Consider the following 23,244-nt stretch of genomic DNA (forward strand, 5'->3'; position numbering starts at 1 on the left):
GCAGCCTTGTGTACAATGAGACATTCAAGACCAGCTCTCATCTGACTAAGAGCCAGTGAGCTTCAAAGTTGCTTGATTTTTGTTGGATGGCTTGGAGGACCTGCACACCTGGATCATTATCATTAGAGTGACAAAAGTTTTAATAATTTTTTTTGGATGCCAGCTAACTCTTCTCTCACTGCTTAGGAGGGCTGCATAAAAATGTTCAGTTTTCTAATTACATAGTAACATAGTATATAAGGCCGAAAAAAGACATTTGTCCATCCAGTTCGGCCTGTTATCCTGCAAGTTGATCTAGAGGAAAGCAAAAAAAAAAAAAAAACTGTGAGGTAGAAGCCAATTTTCCCCACTTAAGTGGAAAAAAATTATTTCCCGACTCCAATCAGGCATCAGAATAACTTCCTGGATCAACGGCCCCTCTCTAGTAGCTATAGCCTGTAATATTATTACACTCCAGAAATACATCCAGGCCCCTCTTGAATTCCTTTATTGTACTTACCATCACCACCTCCTCAGGCAGAGAGCTCCATAGTCTCACCGCTCTTACCATAAAGAATCCTCTTCTATGTTTGTGTACAAACCTTCTCTCCTCCAGACGCAGAGGATGTCCCCTCGTCACAGTCACAGTCCTGGGGATAAATAGATGATGGGAGTGATCTCTGTACTGACCCCTGATATATTTATACATAGTAATTAGATCTCCCCTCAGTCGTCTTTTTTTCTAAAGTGAATAACCCTAATGTTGATAATCTTTCAGGGTACTGTAGTTGCCCCATTCCAGTTATTACTTTAGTTGCCCTCCTCTGAACCCTCTCCAGCTCTGCTATGTCTGCTTTGTTCACAGGAGCCCAGAACTGTACACAGTACTTCACGTGTGGTCTGACCAGTGATTTGTAAAGTGGTAGGACTATGTTCTCATCACGGGCATCTATGCCCCTTTTGATGCAACCAATTATCTTATTGGCCTTGGCAGCAGCTGCCTGACACTGGTTTCTACAGTTTAGTTTGCTGTTCTCTAAAATTCCTAGATCATTTTCTATGTTAGTGTTACCAAGTGTTTTATCATTTAGTATGTACGGGTTACTTGCATTATTACTTCCCATGTGCATAACCTTACATTTGTGAGTGTTAAACCTCATCTGCCACTTCTCTGCCCAAGCCTCCAATCTATCCAGATCCATCTGTAGCAGTATACTGTCCTCTGTAGTATATATACAGTATACTGTCCTCTGTAGTATATACAGTGGGATGCAAAAGTTTGGGCAACCTTGTTAATAGTCATGATTTTCCTGTATAAATCGTTGGTTGTTACGATAAAAAATGTCAGTTAAATCTATCATATAGGAGACACACACAGTGATATCTGAGAAGTGAAATGAAGTTTATTGGATTTACAGAAAGTGCTATAATTGTTTAAACAAAATTAGGCAGGTGCATAAATTTGGGCACCACAAAAAAGAAATGAAATCAATATTTAGTAGATCCTCCTTTTGCAGAAATTACAGCCTCTAAACACTTCCTGTAGGTTCCAATGAGAGTCTGGATTCTGGTTGAAGGTATTTTGGACCATTCCTCTTTACAAAACATCTTTAGTTCATTCAGGTTTGATGGCTTCCGAGCATGGACAGCTCTCTTTAAGTCACACCACAGATTTTCCATTATATTCAGGTCTGGGGACTGAGATGGCCATTCCAGAAAGTTGTACTTGTTCCTCTTCATAAATGCCTTAGTGGATTTTGAGCAGTGTTTAGGGTCGTTGTCTTGTTGAAAGGTCCAGCCCCGGCGCAGCATCAGCTTTGTCACTAATTCCTGGACATTGGTCTCCAGAATCTGCTGATACTGAGTGGAATCCATGCGTCCCTCAACTTTGACAAGATTCCCAGTCCCTGCACTGGCCACACAGCCCCACAGCATGATGGAACCACCACCATATTTTACTGTAGGTAGCAGGTGTTTTTCTTGGAATGCTGTGTTCTTTTTCCTCCATGCATAACGCCCCTTGTTATGGCCAAATAACTAAATTTTAGTTTTATCAGTCTACAGCACCTTATTCCAAAATGAAGCTGGCTTGTCCACATGTGCTTTAGCCCACCTCAAGCGGCACTTTTTGTGCTTGGGCGGAGAAAAGGCTTCCTCTGCATCACTCTCGCATACAGCATCTCCTTGTGTAAAGTGCGCCGAATGGTTGAACGATGCACAGTGACTCCATCTGCAGCAAGATGATGTTGTAGGTCTTTGGTGCTGGTCTGTGGGTTGACTCTGACTGTTCTCACCATTCGTCGCTTCTGTCTATCCGAGATTTTTCTTGGTCTGCCACTTTGAGCCTTCACTTGAACTGAGCCTATGGTCTTCCATTTCCTCAATATGTTCCTAACTGTGGAAACAGACAGCTGAAATCTCTGAGACGGATTTTTGTATCCTTCCCCTAAACCATGATGGTGAACAATCTTTGTCTTCAGGTCACTTGAGAGTTGTTTTGAGACCCCCATGTTGCTACTCTTCAGAGAAAATTAAAAAAGAGGAGGGAAACTTACAATTGACCCCCTTAAATACTCTCTCATAATTGGATTCCCCTGTGTATGTAGGTCAGGGGTCACTGAGCTTACCAAGCCAATTTGAGTTCCAATAATTAGTTCTAAAGGTTTTGGAATCAATAAAATGACAACAGTGCCCAAATTCATGCACCTGCCTAATTTTGTTTAAACAATTATAGCACTTTCTGTAAATCCAATAAACTTCATTTCACTTCTCAGATATCACTGTGTGTGTCTCCTATATGATATATTTAACTGACATTTTTTTATCGTAACAACCAACGATTTATACAGGAAAATCATGACGATTAACAAGGTTGCCCAAACTTTAGCATCCCACTGTATATATATATATATATATATATATATATATATACACAGTATGCTGTCCTTCTGTAGTATATATACAGTATACTGTCCTCTGTAGTATATATACACAGTATACTGCCCTATGTAGTGTATATATATATATACACAGTATACTGCCCTCTGTAGTATATTTATACACAGTATACTGTCCTCTTCCGTGTTAATTACTTTACACAGTTTAGTGTAATCTGCAACAATTGATATTTTACTATGCAAGCCTTCTACAAGATTATTAATAAATATATTGAAGAGAATAGGGACCAATACTGACCCCTGAGGTACTCCACTAGTGACAGGGACCCCTCCAGTACTGACCCCTGAGGTACTCCACTAGTGACAGTGATCCAATCTGAGTGTGTACCGTTAATAACCACCCTCTGTTTTCTATCATTGAGACAGTTACTTACCCACATACAGACATTTTCTCCCAGTCCAAGCATTCTCATTTTATATACCAACCTTGTATGTGGTACAGTGTCAAATGTTTTGGAGAAGTCCAGATATACGACATCCATAGATTTTTCGCTGTCTAGAACTTACCTTCTCACAGAAACTGATTAAATTAGTTTGACATGATTGATCCCTCATGAAGCCATGCTGATATGGCGTTATTTCCTTATATTTATTGAGGTACTCCAAGATCGCATCTCTTAGAAAACCTTCAAACAGTTTTTACCCACAACAGTTGTTAAACTTACCGGCCTATAGTCTCCAGGCTCTGTTTTTGGACACTTTTTTGAATATTGGCACAACATTTGCTATGCGCCAATCCTGTGGAACACTCCCTGTCAGTATAGAGTCCTTAAATACCTGAAATAAGGGTCTGGCTATGACATTACTTAATTCCCTTAGGATACAGGGGTGTATGCCATCTGGTCCTGGCGATTTGTTTATTTTAATCTTTTTAAGACGCCTCTGTACTTCTTCCTGGGTCAGACAGGGCACTTTTAATGGGGAATTAACTTTTACATTCTGCATTTCATCTGACAGTTAATTTGCTTTAGTGAATACAGTGGAGAAAAAAATATTTAATAGCTTTGCTTTCTCCTCATCGCTTTCTGCAACTCCTCCCTCATTACTCTGTAGAGGGCCGACACCTTCAGATTTATACTTTTTACAACTGAAAAATATTTTAGGGTTAGTTTTGCTCTCTTTGGCAATTATTCTCTCGGTCTCTAGTTTGGCTGCTTTTATTTGTCTTTTACATATTCAAATTTTTTTTTTTTTGTATTAACAATTTTTATTGTTTTAGCATATGTTTGTAACAAGCCATTGACATTGTAATTATACATCACAAGTATGAGTATGGAAAGAACAGATACAAGTGAAAGTGGCAAATACATAGGGTGACCGGTGTAAGCCAGTCAAGACAGGTAGTAAACAGATACAATCAACCTGAAATAATGGTTAGGCATGGATAGATAGGAACATGTGTGTTATGAGTTGGGTAAATTCTAGTGCATGGGTACCCCAATACTGGTATGTGAGTTGGGAGATAAATCAGAGATGAGTACTAAGAGAATTGCCTATAACTCCTCCAGGGAGTCCTGATCTGGAGAAAGGTGGATCTAGAGCGTTGCTCCCAATGATAAATTTATTTGAGTCTGTAAATCTGGTCTACCTTGTTAACCCAGTGTTCCACAGTGGGGATCTCAGAAGAGAGCCATTGGTTTGGTAGAAGTAATCTGTCTGCTGCCATCATGAGGGAAAAGAGTGATGTTTTATGGGGGCTCACTCCTCTAATCAGCAGAGTGAGTAAAGTTAATTCAGGAGTGCAGGGGAAGGAAGTCTGGCAGATCTGGCTACTAATTTTGACTATATTGAACCACCAGGATTTAACTATCTCTCAAGACCACCAGATATGGAAATATGTACCCCTTTCCTTATGACATCTCCAGGTTTAAAGAAAAAAGTCTTATCAGGAGTTCTGTACCAGCGTAATAAGACTTTGTAGCTGTTTTCCTGGATAGGGATGCATCTGGAGATCTTATGGGGGGTGATCAGTATTTTTGTAATCTCAGAGGTGGATAGAGTTCGCTGTAAATCCTTCTCCCAAAGGCCAATTACGGCAGACTTTGTCACAGGAGGGGGGGGGACTTTAACTGTTTGTAAATCGTGGATATGGTTTTAGGGGGATACAGAGAGCTCCCTATCATTGTCTCAAACCTGCAAGTCTCTCTTTAAGGAAGAGTTCTTTTTACAAGAAGAAGTGATTCTGATCTAAGGAATCGCATGAGAATAGGGTTCTGGATTTGTATTTTGAGTTTCTTGTAGATTTTAGGATCAGATAGCATACAACCATCCTGATCTAATAACTCTGAAATGGCGATCGTAGAGGATCTTAGGGGGATTGGACAGCTCTCTCTCAGCTCTGTGGGATCTAAAGCTACAACATCTTTTAATGGTATGAGGGTAGAGGGCAATGTTAAGGCCCCACAGCTGGCCGAGAACCACCTCCAGACCTTTAGAGTGTTTCGGATCATGGGATTGGGAATAGAGCTAGGTGCCAGAGGTGGTCTGTTAGCCAACAGAAGGGCCCCGATAGGAGAAGGTAAGAAGGTGTTTTCCAATATGAGCCATGATTTGTAAGTTGGGCTTCTGATCCAGTCTACTGCTCTGGAGAGCTGAATAGCTTTCATATACATTTCGGGGTCAGGTAGCCCAATACCACCTTTGGCTCTGGGTTTGGTTAGCGTATCAAAGGAGATACGTGGACTCTTTCCCTGCCATATGAATTTGCGAATGTGTTTGTTTAGAGAGATAAAGTAAAATTTGGGGATCGCAATAGGGAGTACCAGCATCAAATATGTAAGTCTCGGTATCACCAAGGACATGAGGATATTCTTCCTCCCGAATCAGGAAAGGTAGGGAAAGTCCAGTGAGTCCAGCTGGGCAATTATTGATAATAATATTGGTTTATAATTTAGCTTAAATAAGTCTGATAGGCGGGGGGAGAGCATCACACCAAGGTATGTCAATTGTTGGGTATGCCAATCAAAGGGGGAATTTGCCTGGAGGGATGAAAGAGTTGGGGGGGAGAGGCCAACATGAAGTACTTGTGACTTGGAAGGGTTGACTTTAAAATTAGATAGGGATCCAAAGTGACTGAGTTTTGACAGTATGATAGGCATGGATTTGCATGGGTTTGTTGTAAGAATCAATAAATCATCAGCAAATGCTGCTAATTTAAATTCAGAACCATCAACCAGCAAGCCCCTAATCTCGCTATCTTGTCTGAGAGCTTGTAGGAGCGTCTCCATCACTAGGACAAAGAGGAGGGGAGAAAGAGGGCATCCCTGCCTCATTCCGTTTCTAATTGGGAAACAGGAGGATAGGATCCCATTGACCGACACGGACGCCGATGAGTAAGAGTACATGGAAAACACAGCGTTGACATAAAGCTCTGGTATTTGAAATCTAGATTGAGTCAACCTGATATATGTCCAGTCAACCCTGTCAAATGCTTTTTTGGCGTCCGTGCCAATCAAGACCAGAGGAGTGGATTTGTGTGAGGCATAATATAGGGCATTTAAGATCTTAGTAGTGTTATCCTTCCCCTCACGTCCCTTGACGAATCCCACCTTATCTGGATGGATCAGGTTAGGTAGAAAGCTTTGTAGTCTAGTGGCAAACATCTTGGCTAAAAGTTTGAGGTCTACATTAAGTAGGGATATAGGGCGATAGTTGGAGCAAGAAGAGGGATCCTTGCCTTCTTTGGGGATAATTGTAATGGTGGCCCTTGTCATGTCTGCAGTAGTAGGTTGATTAAACATAGCAAGATTACAAATTGGAAGTAGGACGGGGAGAAGGGTGTCTTTGAAAGCTCAGTAATAGGATATGGGAAGTCCATCAGGGCCTGGGCATTTTCCTTTAGGGGTTGAATTAATGGCTGTTAATAATTCTAAGTAAGTAAATGGCTTAGCCAAAGATTCTCGTTGTGATGGGGACAGGGATGGGAGACTAAGGGTATCAAGAAATTAGTTAATATTGGCCTCTCTCCCCTGGGAAGGGTTTGGAAGTTTGGAGGGGGGGGAAGTTATAAAGTGACTCATAGAAAAGTCTGAATTGTTCGGCAATCTCTTCTGCTTTAAATAAATGGGTTTCCTGGGGGGATTTAATGCTCTGAACGTAACGGGAGTTTCGTCTCTGTTTTATTCTTTGCATCATGAACTTTGAAGCCTTGTTACCATGGGCAAAGACTTTTTGTTGAGCAGACAAGAAAAACTTGGCTGATCATTCGTTGAGAATGTTTTTCAATTCTGTTCTAAGAGAGGAAAGTTCTGAAAGTTGCTGAGCAAGTAAAGATTGTTTGTGAGCTTTTTCTAATACGTGTATTTTTGATAGTAAGGTAGTACATTTTTTCTCAGATTCCTTTCTGAGGAAAGAACAGAGACAAATTAATTTACCTCTAATGCAGACTTTATGAGCGTCCCAAAGGATCTGAGGGGATATTCCTGGGGTATTATTGATTGAAAAATATTCCTCGAGGTAGGAGGATATTTGGGATTTATGTTTGGTATTGCCCAATATTGACTCATTAAACCTCCAATTTGTGTTCTTACCAGACCTAGAAACAGGACGAATGTCACAGAATACTGGGGAGTGATCAAATAGTGTCATGTTACCTATCCAGGAGGATGGGCAGAACTGCAAGTGTTCCTTTGATACAAAGATGTAGTCTATCCTGCTGTACGAGTTGTTTGCTGGAGAGTAGAAAGAATAGTCAAGTAATTCAGGATTAAGGCAGCGCCAAACATCTAGAATACCTAAATTGTAGAGTTTTACTTGTAGTGATTTGAGTGCTTTTGAGGAGGTGTCAATGAGTGGATTGAGGGCTAGGTTAAAATCCCCAGCCATAATCAGAATTCCCTCTCTATGGGTTTCTACCAGTAAGAAGAGGGAGGTGAGCCAGTTAATTTGATCTGTATTAGGAGCGTATATGTTCACGAACGTGAACAAGGTTTGTCCCACTAGGCCCTTGAGGAGGAGGTATCTACCCTTGGGGTCCTGAATGTAGGATATGTATTGAAAGGGTAGCCCTCTACGGAAGCCTATACTGACTCCCCTCGGGGCAGCACCCCCAGCTCTACAATGATACCAGCTGGGAAATTTAGAAAAAGGAGAGATTGGGGTAATTGCCATGTTTGAAATGGGTTTCCTGGAGGAAAACAATTGAGCTCTTCTCCTTGTTCAGAAGAGAGAAGATCTGGCATCGCTTTGATGGTGATCTCAACCCCTTGACATTATACGATACAAATCTGAGATCAGACATGTCAGAGAGTACAAGGAAGGATGTAGAGAGGGCTATGATTAGATTGGCCAAATAAGTATATCCAACTGGTAAAGGAAGGGGGAGGATGCCACCTCGGGAGAAAAGTGCCTCCAGCCACTATCTTGGAAAGTGATACATCAATATGTTCCCGGATTGCACATGCCTAATAACAAATACATAGTTGTTTAGCAAAGCAAGTTGGTGGTACCTGTCATAATAACAAGAATTTAGAACATAAAGTAGAACATAAAAAACAAAACAAACAGCAGTTTTGTAAGTCAAGTGAGGATTGAGCAGCAAAGCATTTCTGCTTAGGCAACATAAGGGGGAGTAGGTGGATTACCATGAGGCATTTCCCTCTTTGGAACTGTTGATACTGGAAAGAAATACTATTGGGAATCTGAAGGAACGTTCTATTTGTGGAAGATCACAGATATTAAGGCTAGTAAGACCCCTCTGGCTTAACTGGAGTAGAGAGCTTAGTGAGGTACAGATGGTATGGGAGAGAGTGCTCCCCCAGTTTTGCACAAAAGGATATAAGGTATAGTGCTAAACATAATAGAGTGTTAATCCTGAAAACTATTCGCTATTTGTGAAATTGCCTTAGGCGGAAATCGTGGAGGGAAAACTTCCACTGTCTCATATCGAGTAGAGACAATATCTGGATTGGATAGTGTGGAGATAAATACTCCTTTATCTCCACTCAACAGAGAGAGCAGTATGGGGATGAACACAAAATGCTGATACATTGTTAATAACCATTCCCATATTGTAAATCTATAGACTCTCTTTTCAAGTTAAATGAGAGTGACTGAGAGCTGGTTACTTATCCACAAGAGAGAGTCTCTTTGGGGTAGATGGAAAGTTCTCTCTTCTGGGTCTTTGGAGTTTTGGAGTGCGAGGAAGTTCCCAAGATGGCACTTTAGGCAAGTCAGGTAACGCAGCCAGGTTTTGGACCATTTCCCAGTTGTCAATAGGCAATAGTGAAATCTGGAGGTGGTCATAGGCTTTGTCCAGGACGCTGTAGGAGGAGATGGTGGTGCGGCAACCAAATGGAAAGGTCCAACGGTAAATGATCTTGTGGTGACGCAACCAATCTGTAAGCGGTTTTATTGCTTTGCGTTTCCTAAGCGTTGATTGGGCCAAGTCCTGAAATATGGTAATGGCATTATCCTCCCATTATAATGTGTTGGAGTTTCTGGCACTGGCCAATGTGGCTTCCTTAACTGGAAAATGTAGGAATTTACAGATCACATCTCTGGGGGTTCTGTAGGTTGTGGTTTTGGGCGGAGAGCTCTATGTGCTCTCTCAATTATTACTTCATGTGCAGAGTCCGGCCCCAGTTCTTTTAGACACATCTGGATCACAGTTTCAGGAATATCAACTGAAGATATTGTTTCAGGAATGGCTCAAAAACGCAGGTTGTTATGTCTGTTCCTGTTCTCTTGGTGTCACGACCATGGTCCTGGTCGTGACTCCTGTATCCGCATGCTGTTGCCTGCGGTCTGGTTTGGTTGTTCAACCACAGGTGAGGGCCGCTAGTATGTTGCCTCACTTGTGGTTGCCGCTGGCAACGTGTAGTTATTTCGCAGTTTAGCAGCCTGAGCTGGTGCTGGGCAGCTTGCTGCAATGTGCATGCGGTTGCACCTGGCAACCTATATTTGTTAGGTGTGTCTTTTGTATGTCTGGTGTGCACAGGGTTTTAGTTATGTGTGCACTTTCTCCTTAAGTGGCTGACTTCCCTTCCCTGGTGTGAGAAGGGTTAATTCCCTTCTGTGTGTGTGAACACTGGGTGTGTCTGTGTGGGTGTGGCCACTTGGGCCTATATAGCCTCTGCTGAGAGCAGTAGTCAGAGGGGTACTTCAGCCATGGTCTGCTGGAGTCGTCCTCCTACTTTATACCATCTGCCAGTGAGGGCCACCCTTGTGGTCATAGATGTTTATACGTTTAGTTGATGTTGTATTCCTTTTGTTCTTTAATGCAGCTATGGATCTGGGTTCCTGTGGGTGAGTGTATGTTTGTTGGCTGTGTCCATTTAAGTATGGTATGGACATCAGCGTGTCAGCACAGGGATCCAGTCAGCAAGGCTGTGGCAGGTAGGTGGAACTAGTGCAGTTCACCTGCCATATCCATAGGTCTGTTTTTGTACCCCTTTTCCTTGCAGCTTGGCCAGTGAGACTCCTGTTCCTCCGTGCCTAGGAGGAACAGGTCGTCTTACCCTGCTCCTAGTTCAGGGCCACCCTGAGGGCTAGCAGGGACTATTAGGTTCCGGTGTATGAGCCCACCCACCATCAGGGTTGGCTCATATGGTTAGAAGTCAGGGTCAGGTTAGGGACGCGATAGGAGGTGACCTGCTCCCTAATTCTGTCGTCCTGGCCGAGCAGCCATTAATATCTTCTGGCATCGCATGGCTGAGGGTTTTCCCCATCCTCAGCCGTGACACTTGGCCTTCTATGGCATTGTACAGGGAGTTGATGTGGGTTTGGCAAAGTGTCAGGCTGGAAGTCACTTCAGCTTGGTGGTTTATGATTGCAGCCTGGGTTTCTTCTAGGGATTCCACTCTCCGGCCTATGTGGCGCACATCCTCTTTAATAGAGGAGAGATCTTGGCTAAGGGGTCCCTGGGCGTCTCCCAGAGCTTCCTTTAGGTAAGCCTGAGAGATAGGAAGGCAGTCATTGTCAGTGGGATCATCCCCTACCTTATCAGCACTTGCCGCCGCTGCCTGCTTGTGGCTTGTTTGCGGGGTTCCGGGCGCCATCTTGGAATCCTTGTTCACCACAGCTGCGGCTGCCTTTTTAATGAATTTCTCCATTTTGCCCGGCTGGCTCAAGGAACGATTGTGTCCCGTCTGGTCGGCAGGTTTCGGGCCACCAATCTTGACCATTTTGGGGTCCAGTAAGCTGTTAGAAACACGCTGTGAGGGATATGCTAGCTGGAGAGCCACACTTCACAAGTCCATCAGTCTCCAGTGCTTTTTTTTTCCTTATAGTTTTTCAGTGCTTCCTCGCTACCCTCCTGTTTTAGCGATTTATATGCTTTCTTTTTGTCATGTATTGCTTTCTTTACAGTTCTATTTATCCACATTGGTTTCTTCTTGTTCCTTAACCCTTTATTCCTATAAGGTATGTACCTCTCACAGTAAGATTTTAGGATGCTTTTAAAAATATCCCATTTTGTGGCTGTATTTTATTTTTGAGGACTTTAACCCAGTTAGTTAGGCCTATGGCCTCTCTTAGTTGGCTAAATTTAGCTTTTTTGAAGTTTGGTATTTTTGTTCCTCCTGAAGAAACCCTATTTTGAATGATAATTGGAAGGTTATTACTTTATGGTCACTATTTCCCAGGTGTCCCCCGACCTGCACATCTGTTGCTCTGTCAGGTCTATTGGTTAATACTAAGTCCAGTATGGCCGTCCCTCTAGTCGGGTCCTGAACCAGTTGGGAAAGGTAATTGTCTTTGGTTATTGCCAAGAACCTGTTTCCTTTATGAGATGTACAAATTTCAGTTTCCCAGTCTTTATCTGGGTAGTTGAAGTCCCCCATAATAACCACCTCATTATGAGTTGCCGTCTAGTCTATCTCGTTTAGTAGTAGATTTTCTGTGGACTCTGGTCCACATTTATATTTAATGACCTTTCTATACTGTTTTGTTATGTAAACTTATTTGCATAAACATGGGAATACGGGAAATACATGCAAATAGTGTTTCAGCTGAAAATCAAGGCAGATTATGCTAATTTGCATGTCTTTCCCATATGGCCATGTTTATGTAAATTAATGACAAAACAGTATAGTAAGGTTATTGAATAGAAATGTTAGGACAATTAGAAAACTGAAAATTTTTATGCAGCCCTCCTAAGTAGTGAGAGAAGAGTTAGCTGGCATCCCAAAAATTTTTTGCTAATTATTGTCACCCTAATGATAATGATCTAGGTTTACAGGTCCCCCAAGCCATCCAACAAAAGTCAAACAACTTTGAGGCTCACTGGCTTTCAAGTCTGTGTGGATAGAGAGCTGGTCTTGAATGTTGCATAGTGCACAAGGCTGCCATTGTAAGATATACTGTCTGTACCTGTCTTATAGATAGGTTGTTGACTTGCACGTATCTGGCTTTTAGCTCATAGCCTTTATGTGATTGTTTGTTATAGGTAATGAAATTGCGCACCAAATATGTGAATATTACAATGCTGATTTTTGCAATTGTGAATTTTCAGTTAGAAATTAGCAAAATATCACACATTTGAATATTGCCTATGCCGCTCAACACTACTGCCTATATTGAATCCTGCAGCAAAATATGAACATCAGTTTAGGCCTAGACCCTACGAAGCGATTCCTGTATAGATAGTTTGTCCTGTCATCTAGGCTCTGTGAATTGCATCCCTTTGATGCTATACATTACAGCAGAGATAAGGTTTCCAATCAGCATTTGTTGGCTTGGAGAAGCTGATGATCTTCTGGGCCTATAATATTTAGCATATGACCTAATAAACCAAAGAGATGGTCAGCATAATCCATATTTGTAGAGGTCTCTATATAATTAGGTAATCATGGAACCCAGTTACATCTCAGTGTTTTGTTTGCCCTCTTGGATTTATCTGAACTCCTAAAATGAGACATTCCGACCATTCCTGTCCGGCAGGCACACGTGCAGACTCTTCTGAAGAGTTTGAAGAATGCATTATTATGATTCTGGTATTTGCTCAAAGGAAGAGATGTCATAGTAAAAGAAGGCCTGAGTCAAACAGGATCATGAAAAAGGGTCATATATGCAAATTCCTAGAGTCCGACCTGTTCGTGACATCAGAGGTGGGGTCTGGACACAGAAATATTTGTGTGTATATGGTATAAAAAACTGTTACTGGGATCCACTCATCTTCTGTCTCCCCGGGCACTGGATCATACCCAAATATCTGAGGGCTAGGCTTCTGCTTAATTTCCAGTTCTGACCTCTGGCTTATTTTTGGATTATCCTTGCGGCTGCTGTTTCTTCTTATATTTACTTTCCTGGAAACTAACCCTGGCTTATATTCGGATTTAACCCCTTGTGTATTGCATTAATTGTGTTTGTCCATCCTGGTTTTAACCCTGCTTGCTTATTCTTCATTTTACCTCCCTAGGCATTCTGTAAGGTCAGCGTCTTGTGCGCCTGCACCAGTTTCCTGTTATCAGGTCCAAAGACGTATCCTGGTTTTCTAGCAGCAAAGTCCATCATTATCCATCTTGGATTCAGATGCTTATCTGGCCATGTAAATTACACCAGGGACTGGACCATTGTAGCCTGAGGATTTAGGTGTTAATATCCACACTGTGCAGTCATATCACATTTTTTCCTGTGATTCGCACACAGTAACTATGGCATTTTGTTCTGATCCCACAAAGGGTGTTGCTAAAACAGCATTTTGACCTTGCTGTTTGAATAAACCATGAAGATTACCAGATTACTGAAAGTGTGTGGAAGAATACAGGTATATATTAATATCAATATCTATTTACATATAAATACCCTGAGTACCATAAGCCGGAGTATACTTGCATTTTTTTTTTTTGCCTCCGTTATTACGCTATTCATGAGTGAGGTATAGGGATGAGCAAACCCGTGGAAGTTTGGGTTTGCCAGGTTCGGCTGAACTTCAGGTCAAAGTTCGGGTTCGGAACCCAAATGAAGTTAATGGGGACCAGAACTTCAATTTATTATTTTCCGTTTTAACATGGTTATAGCGGAAAATCATAGCATTCTTAAGACAGAATGCAAAAGAATATGGCAATTTAGGAAATAAAAAAATAAAATAAAAATAAACTCACCTCATCCACTTGATCGTACTGCCGCAGTGTCTTCTATCTTCATTCAGCAGGACCTGGCAATGCGATCAAGTGGATTAGGTGAGTTGTTGTTGTTTTTTTACCCCTAATTTGCTATACTCTTTTACGTGTACATTCGGTCTTAAAAATGCTATTATTTTCCGCTATAACCATGTTATGACAGAAAATAATAAAATCCCCTGAACACCAAACCCAAACCCGGACTTCAGTGAAAAAATATGGGTTCAGGTCTGGCTACCCGAACTTTGCAGTTCGGGTTCGCTCATCCCTAGTAAGGTACCATGTCAGGGTCCACATACTAAAGATGGACCTTTTGCACAGGGATTCTCATTCATAGTTCATATCAATCCCAAAAGATAGGCATATAGATTAGGGATGTACAGTTGTGTTCAAAATAATAGCAGTCAGACATCACTAACCTGATCAATCACTGTTTTTGGTAGAAATTATATTTCTACATGTCAAATAATTTACTAGCAGGTGTAGTAGAGTAATAGAAACCAACAGAGCCAACAGTCATGACACACATGCTGCTGATTCTATGTAATTCAATCACTTATTGAAAGGGGCATGAAATAATAGCAGTGTGGAGTTCAATGAGTGAGGTCATTCATTCTTTGAAAAGCAGGTGGCAATTATTGCCCTTATTTAAGGAAGGCAGCAAATGTTGTACCTGCCGGTTACAGTGCATTTCTCTCTGAAATTCTGAGGAACATGGGTCGTTCCAGACATTGTTCAGAAGAACAGCGTACCTTGATTAAAAAGTTGATTGGAGAGGGGAAAACATATAAAGAAGTGCAGAAAATGATCGGCTGCTCAGCTAAAATGATCGCAAATGCTTTAAAATGGCGACCAAAACCTGAAAGACGTGGAAAAAAGCGAAAAACTACCATTCAAATGGATAGAAGAATAGCACAAATGGTAAGGACTCGGCCAACAATCAGCTCCAGGAAGATGAAAGATCCCTGTGAGTCCTGTTACAATGAGAAGACGCCGATGTGAAGCCAAGCTATCTGCAAGAAGCTCCAGCAAAGTCCCACTGGTGGAAATAAGACATGTGCTGAAGAGGTGACAATCTGTCAAAGAGCCCATTGACCGGCCTAAAGAGTCTAGTGGCCGGAGACAGTTTGTCAGACGACCCCCAAACACTGATTTCAGCCCCAGTACACTGTGAGGACAGTGAACCATGGTGGACAAGCATCATGATATGGGGATGTGTCACATACTACGGTGTTGGGCCTATTTATCGCATACCAGGGATCATGGATCAGTCTGAATCCATCAGAATACTGGAAGAGGTCACGCTGCCTTATGCTGAAGAGGAAATGCCCTTGAAATGGGTGTTCCAACAAGACAACGACCCCAAACACACCAGTAAACGGGCAGCATCTTGGTTCCAGACCAACAAGACTGACGTTATGGAGCAGCCGGCCCAGTCCCCGAATCTTAATCCAATAGAAAACTCGTGGGTGACATCAAAAATGCAGTTTCTGAGGCAAAACCAAGAAATAGAGAAGAACCGTGGAATGTGGTCCCATCATCCTGGGCTGGAATACCTGGTCACAGGGGCAGAAGGTGGTGACTCCGAGCAGCACAGACGTCCAGCAGGTCTCAGAGACAGCGGTTATACAACTAAATATTAGCGACGGGATTCAGAGGGAAGAAAATCTTCAGACATTTCTCCGTTTATATAGTGAATGTTTGAGTTTGTAAAGAAGAAGACAAACACTGCTATTTTTTAGAACAGTCTAATATTCACTTTTCGTCAATTTGTTTAGAGAAAAAACACAAATTTGATATATTTTTCTTCATGTTTTGATTTGGAATAGAATGTGCAGTGTTCCCAATGCATCTGTGTGTATGGAAATAAAAGGATTTTTAGCTTTATTCACTTTTTTAAACACAACTATACAAATCGATTCTAAACAATTGAATCTGAAGTTTTAGCGATTAATTTCATATGAATTGTGTACAGGGCCGGATTAACGTAGGCGCTGATGGAGCTGCAGCTCCAGGCCCCTACCATAAAATAGGCCTATCCGCCAGCCAAAAGGCCGTCGGGAGCTAAAAGTCCTCTGTTGTACACAGCGTCACATAGCACACAGATAATGCAGAGTCGCTCACCTCACGCTGGCAGCAGGGAGCCTGAGGGAGGGACTCGGGAGGAGCGTAATATGATCCTAGAGTAGAAGCTGCTTCTGCCAGCCCCTCACCTCCCCGCCCACCAACCAATCAGAGCTGAGGCAAGGCAAGCACTAGCAGCTCTGAGTCGTCTGAGTAGACTGTTTATCTTTCTAAAGCTAAAGGACCTTTGATGATGTCATCACAGGTCCTGTAAGGGAACTGCACAGTGTAAAGTGTAGTTCCCAGGTTAGAACAGTGCATCTGCCAGGACCTGTGATGACATCATCTTCAACATCACAGGTCCTGCAGAATCTAGCAAAGGAACTGCACCAAAAATGGTGTAGTTCCTAGGTTTCAAAGGTATATCTGCCAGGACCTGTGATGACATCATCACAGGTCCTTCAACCCCTAACAGCAAGTATTAGAAGTTCACAAGCAGCTCTGCATTGATCCATACAGACTGGAATGGAGTGGTAAGAGGAGGTCCTCCACTTCTTGTCATTTCCCCCCCCCCTACCCCATGCCCTGTTTTACTCATTGCTCACTCATGTATTATACTTCAGACAGTTACAGTGACCACTACCTCATGTACCTCACACACACAGTGACCATAATGTATAACTGACCACATATTTCTATAAACACTGCATCTACAGTATTATACATTCTATGTCTCACATCAATACACTGCTCTGTGTGTAATATATATATATATAGATACACACACATACATGCACACACACTGCATATATTACACAGTATTATACATGCAATATGTACAGATATATAGTATATACCGCAGTGTACTGATATGTGAGGTACGAGGTATAATAGATGCAGTGTGTACAGATATATAGTATATACAGCAGTGTACTGATATGTGAGGTACGAGGTATAATAGATGCAGTGTGTACAGATATATAGTATATACAGCAGTGTACTGATATGTGAGGTAGGAGGTATAATAGATGCAGTGTGTACAGATATATAGTATATACAGCAGTGTACTGATATGTGAGGTATGAGGTATAATAGACGCAGTGTGTACAGATATATAGTATATACAGCAGTGTACTGATATGTGAGGTACGAGGTATAATAGATGCAGTGTGTACAGATATATAGTATATACAGCAGTGTACTGATATGTGAGGTAGGAGGTATAATAGATGCAGTGTGTACAGATATATAGTATATACAGCAGTGTACTGATATGTGAGGTATGAGGTATAATAGACGCAGTGTGTACAGATATATAGTATATACAGCAGTGTACTGATATGTGAGGTACGAGGTGTAATAGATGCAGTGTGTACAGATATATAGTATATACAGCAGTGTACTGATATGTGAGGTACGAGGTGTAATAGATGCAGTGTGTAGATATATAGTATATACAGCAGTGTACTGATATGTGAGGTACGAGGTGTAATAGATGCAGTGTGTAGATATATAGTATATACAGCAGTGTACTGATATGTGAGGTACGAGGTGTAATAGATGCAGTGTGTAGATATATAGTATATACAGCAGTGTACTGATATGTGAGGTACGAGGTGTAATAGATGCAGTGTGTACAGATATATAGTATATACAGCAGTGTAGTGATATGTGAGGTACGAGGTGTAATAGATGCAGTGTGTAGATATATAGTATATACAGCAGTGTACTTATTTGTGAGGTACGAGGTGTCAATACACTGCTGTATATACTATATATCTGTACACACTGCATCTATTATACCTCGTACCTCACATATTACACTACTGTATATACTGTACACACTGCATATATTATACCGCGTACCTCACATAACTGTACACTGCTATATATAATATACATCTGTACACACTGCATCTATTATACCTCTTTTGTGTGCCAGGGCTGTTTTGTAATCCCAATCCGGCCCTGATGGCATAAATTATAAAACGCAGTAGCAAGAATAGTTCATGGAACAAAAGGAGGGGCTATAAAAGGGGAATGGGGGCCCAATTTAGATTCCTGCTATGGGGCCCAGTGATTTTGTTGCAGCAGTGATAAGATTAAGGGACAGGAGCAGAGAGATAAGAGAAGTGACAGATGACACAGAGTTTAGATTACAGGTTGAATTAACCCTTTAGGATCAAATTGGCTTCTCAGGAGATATATATGTTAAAGGCATCTCGTTCAGTAGCTATATAACTAAGGGTGGGTTCACATCTCCTTTATGGATTCCGTTAAGTGGGGACTATTATCAGCCAGTGACTGTGTTACTGTAATACTGTTATCAGCACATAGTTTTCACTGTGCATTCACATGTCACTTCACTTGGTTGGTTGTACTACTGTCAGTGTCAGACTGTTGTCACTGTGGGTAACAATGCACAGCAGACAACAATGCACACCACAGTGACCGCTCCTGAGTCCTCCTGTCCGGCGTCAGCCTCAGCTTCCCTTCACTATCACTATAATCAATCACTCTTCCTGATCCTGACTCACTCATTAGAGAGCTGAAGAGCCGACTGAGTCAGCAGCAGCATGTGAATCGGATGGATAGCATCTGCGCATGCGCACCGGCACCTAGAGTCTTCGGTTCACTTGCGAGTCAGCTCAGCAGTCAGTGACTCAGCAAGTGAACCGAAGATCCGATTCATCTGAAAGATCCGAACTTCCCATCACTATTGTACACAGCGCAGCGTGCAGGAGGGATAACCGCGGGCGCACTGAGGTCATATCTGGCGGGCCGCGGCATTACAGGAACAGCACCAGCTGCTCTGACGTCCTGCCGCCGGATATACGTCACAGGATATCCGGCGGCAGGACGTCAGAGCAGCTGGTGCGGTTCCTGTAATGCCGGCCCGCCGGATATGACCTCAGTGCGCCCGCGGTTATCCCTCCTGCACGCTGCGCTGTGTACAACCTGCTCAGCAGTTTCTACCAGCACACGGCCCACAGCGCTCAGCCACACCAGCCCGCGAGACAGCAGGAGCTTCTGGAGCAGGGCAGGTATCAGATAAACTCATCCATTAGGAAGGGAGGGCAATCATAGTGCTGTTCTGATTTATGGACACAGCTCTCAGCATGCTTAGCCAGCCTTCTATCTGGCTGTTTCTGAGCCTGTGGACTGTGACTCTCAAGAAGCACAGCCAGAGAGAAGGCTGGCTAAGCATGCTGAGAGCTGTGTCCATAAATCAGAACACAGCTCTATGAAAATTACTGTTTCTAGCTGCTATTGTCCACAGTCCACAGCAGCTAGAAAACAGTAATCTTCATAGTCATGTTAAATGATCACTATAGTGTCAGGAAAACAAAGCAGTTTTCCTGACACTATAGCGCCCTGAGGGTGCCCCCACCCTCAGGGTCCCCCTCCCGTGGTCCCCCTCCATGTTGCCAAGATAGACGCCAAATGAGGGGTAGTTGCAGGAACAAAATACTTTAATGGTATCGATAAAATATATATGTAATTAAGACACTGAGTGCAGTTCCATAAAAAGGCCCAGCAAAATCCTCAGCACCAGGCCCATGATGCTCTTAATCCGGCCCTGATTGTGTAAACAGACTATGTATATTGGCGGGGAAAACCGGAGGAAGGAAGAAGATGGATCAGGATCACATGACTCTGGGAGGAAGTGGCGAGGAAGAGGGGCTTGCCATGATTGGCTCAGAGGTTGACAGCATGATCAGCCATCAGAGGACAGTATGCAGATACTGTAGGTCCTTCTGCTAAGAACCAGCAAGATGTCATTCTGGTTTCAATTGTGGATGTGATAGGATGTGTTGTGGCTGTGTCTGCCAAAAAACTATTGCAAGCACAACCCTAACTGGACACTGTAGGGAAATAAAAGGAAATATTATTGGGTAGAAGTTTTATCACAGAAAGCTTAGCACAGAGAATGAGAGACTGGTCACTGTTTCTTACAGCTTGCTGGCAAGTCCCGCATTACAATTAGTGATGGACGAACATCTGCCGGGACGTTTCGCGAACGCGATCAAATGTTCGCGAACTGCAAGTTCGCGGCGGGTCCCATTTATTTTAATGACAGGCGAACCTGAACAACCTTCAGCTCATATTTGCAGCCAAGAAATAATTACTAGAAGTGCACAAATAGTCCCACAACACGGACAGTGACACCAGATGGATTACAGTGACACCAGATGGATTATTCGAATTTGGGATCTCCATCCATTATTTTTTTCAATGCGAAATATCGGCAATATAATTTTCGTGTATGATCATGCGCAAATGCACTATAAAGAAAGTATATTGGTATATAACACCGCGCTTCAATCAGTTTTTTGGGGGACGACTGGTATATCACACCAGTAGAAATGATTTGCTCCAATAACGCTTGTCCCTCTATATACCTGCAGTATCGCAGCAGAACCGCACACGACTGCCGCACAATACAAATGCGCTATAATATACCGTCTAACATAGAAAGTATATTATAACATTGTACACGGAAGGCAATCCATCAGAATATACATGAGGATAAAACATAACCTTTAATAATGTTACTATGAGGGTCCATTCACACGTCCGTAAGTGTTTTGCGTATCCGCAAAACACTGACACTGGCAATGTGCATTCCGCAATTTGTGGACCGCACATCGCCGGCACTATAATAGAAAATGCCTAATCTTGTCTGCAATTGCGGACAAGAAGAGGACATGTTCAACTTTTTTGCGGGAACGGAAGCACAGATGCGGAAGTGCGGATGAGGACAGCACATTCCGGCCCCATTGAAAATGAATGGGTCTGCACCCGTTCTGCAAAATTGCGGAACGGATGCGGACCCATTTTGCGGACGTGTGAATGAAAAAGATATCCCTCAAAAACCATCCATCCATGGGCTAGATGATGATGTGGTATTGAAGGACAGGGTGGGCAAAGAACTGTCCCTGATATCGCCCTACAGGGGGGGCTATTCTGGCCCTGATAGCCTAACCACAGACCACCCACCCTGATAAGAGCGACCCCGTCCGGAACCTTACCCTATATATAAATGGCCCTAGTAAGCCCCTAGCCCCTAGAGCCGTGACTTCCAGGTGATCACTATGTAGATCTATGTGTTTTTGACTCATTATAAAAGTATATTATAAGTATATCACACCCCTCTGCATATCACACCTATCGATAGCACACCTATACTAGTCTTTAAAAGGACTTTTGTGGCCCTATTAGCTAGTGTTTGGTGTCCCTAACAGCCTGTCCTGCTCCACACAGCAACCTCTCCCTGCACTGGCAAAAGACTTAATGTAAAATGGCTTCCAGATCAGGTTTATTTATAAGGTAGGGGGTATGTCCATGTGCTGAAACGTCTCAACTGGCTGTCCTGTACCACCTGATGGATGGGTCATGTGTCAAAGTTCTTCACAATGTAAAAGAATATGGCGGGCGCGAATTGGTCCATATGCAGCCAATCATCAGCCAGCCAGCCCTGTGATGTCACAGCCCTATAAATACAGCGGCCATCTTAGAGCCAGAAATTTTCCAGCGTTGTGGAAAAAAAGACAGAAAAAACTATCAATAAGTGCAGGGACAGGATAGGGAGGAATCATTTCACAGCATCTTAGTGCAGGGAGAGACGTCAGAAGGCGCTAGGGACATTGATAGGAAAGCGATTTACAAGTGCAGGGAACGATTATTTGGGGATCCAAACAGCCATTAGACAGCTCTGTCATTCCCGCTATTTGTTATTGGGCTTCGAGTGCTATGTTGAAAAGCCTCTAGTGGCTTATATCTTAGTATCTTATTCAGTACTATAAGAAAAATATATATGCATTTCACTTCAGCAGTTATTTCTGGTGAAAGCGTATAGGGGCGTAATTCAGTAAAAAAGAAAAGTATATTTGTCGCTTTTAGGGGTGTTTTAATTTGCTTTTAATTTATTTAGTTAAGCTAAAAGTATGTCAGGCAGAGAAGTGCCAGGCAATGCACAGGGGAGTGGCAGAGGCCTGAATGTTTCTGGCGCAGGCAGAGGTTGCAGCAGAGTAAGGGGCCGTGGCAGCAGGATTCACAGCGAGAGGCCTGAGCTCCAGGTGTTATCTAGCGGTTGTGTCTTGACCAGCAACCCAGCAGTTCTTGATTGGTTAGCTCCATCATCCACTTCATTCCAAGTGACATCAGACACCCCCAGCCAAAAGTAGGTGGGTTCGACAGACACAACCCTTAGTTGGCATTGCCCGGGAGCAGGCCCTGTGCCCTCACCTGTCCTCAACCTGCCTCTGTGCTTTTCTGTTCCCCCACCGTGAGAAGTATTCTATGCTGTATGCTCAGCTCCACTTTTCAGCGAGGAAGAGCTACTAGAGGGTGGTCAGCATAGACAGCCCAGCCAAGATGTGGAGGAGACATCCGCAGCTTCCTCCGCTAGGCGGGCAAGTAGTGATGAGGAGAGTGGCGTGGGAGCTGGTGTTGCAAGCGGTCAGGCTCCTGACCCAGAGACCGTTGAAGAGGACATCAGTGAAGTGCAGACACTACTCAATGATGATGAAGCCAATCGCAAGCCAGCAAGGTGGTAGCATGGATGGGAGTCAGCAGTGGAAGGTTGGGAGCCCAACGTGCCCGGGGTAGACCACCTGCTTCGCAGCAGCCTAAAATGGCAGCTACACATGTGAGGACTGAGGACATGGGGCAAGGAACTCTGGGAAGGTGGGATCACCCAGATTGACATGCCTGCATGCAGCCAATCAGCAGCCAGCCAGGAGGTTAACATGGCCATATGTAGAATATGTGGGCAGAAGGTGAAGCGTGGCCAGCGTGCCAATGTTGGCACCACTGCCCTGCGTCAACATAAGCAGCGTCACCATAAAGTGGCCAGGGAGAACTGTGGCTCCGATGTGGTGGTCCAGCAACCGCTGCATCAACCAGTGGCATACACCCAGTTTCAGACAGTCAAGGCTCCACCATCTCAGCCGAAGGGAGCTGTCTGTCCTTCCCATTTTCTGCTGCGAGTCTCCCACAAAACCTGTCTTTGGTGACTTCTAGTATCTTTCCTGAAAATCTATGATAGAGCTTCAGCACTTTCAATTCTTTATTTCATATCATATAAAAAACAGGCATTTTGGTCCACTGTCAATGCGTTTTGAGCACAAATGGTTCTTGTTTATGACAAAGTGAGACTAATATTAAACTTTTTTAAAAAT

The 23,244-nt window shown here is 43.0% G+C and overlaps 1 protein-coding gene across 1 annotated transcript in view; it reads right to left on the reverse strand.

The window, feature by feature from the left end:
• Positions 1-23,244, reverse strand: part of LOC121002846 (cytochrome P450 2C29-like) — a 205,873-nt gene that overhangs the window by 177,497 nt on the left and 5,132 nt on the right. The window lies entirely within an intron of this gene.

This window comes from Bufo bufo, chromosome 5, assembly GCF_905171765.1.
Source record: "Bufo bufo chromosome 5, aBufBuf1.1, whole genome shotgun sequence".
In the NCBI taxonomy this organism is placed as follows: Eukaryota; Metazoa; Chordata; class Amphibia; order Anura; family Bufonidae; genus Bufo; species Bufo bufo.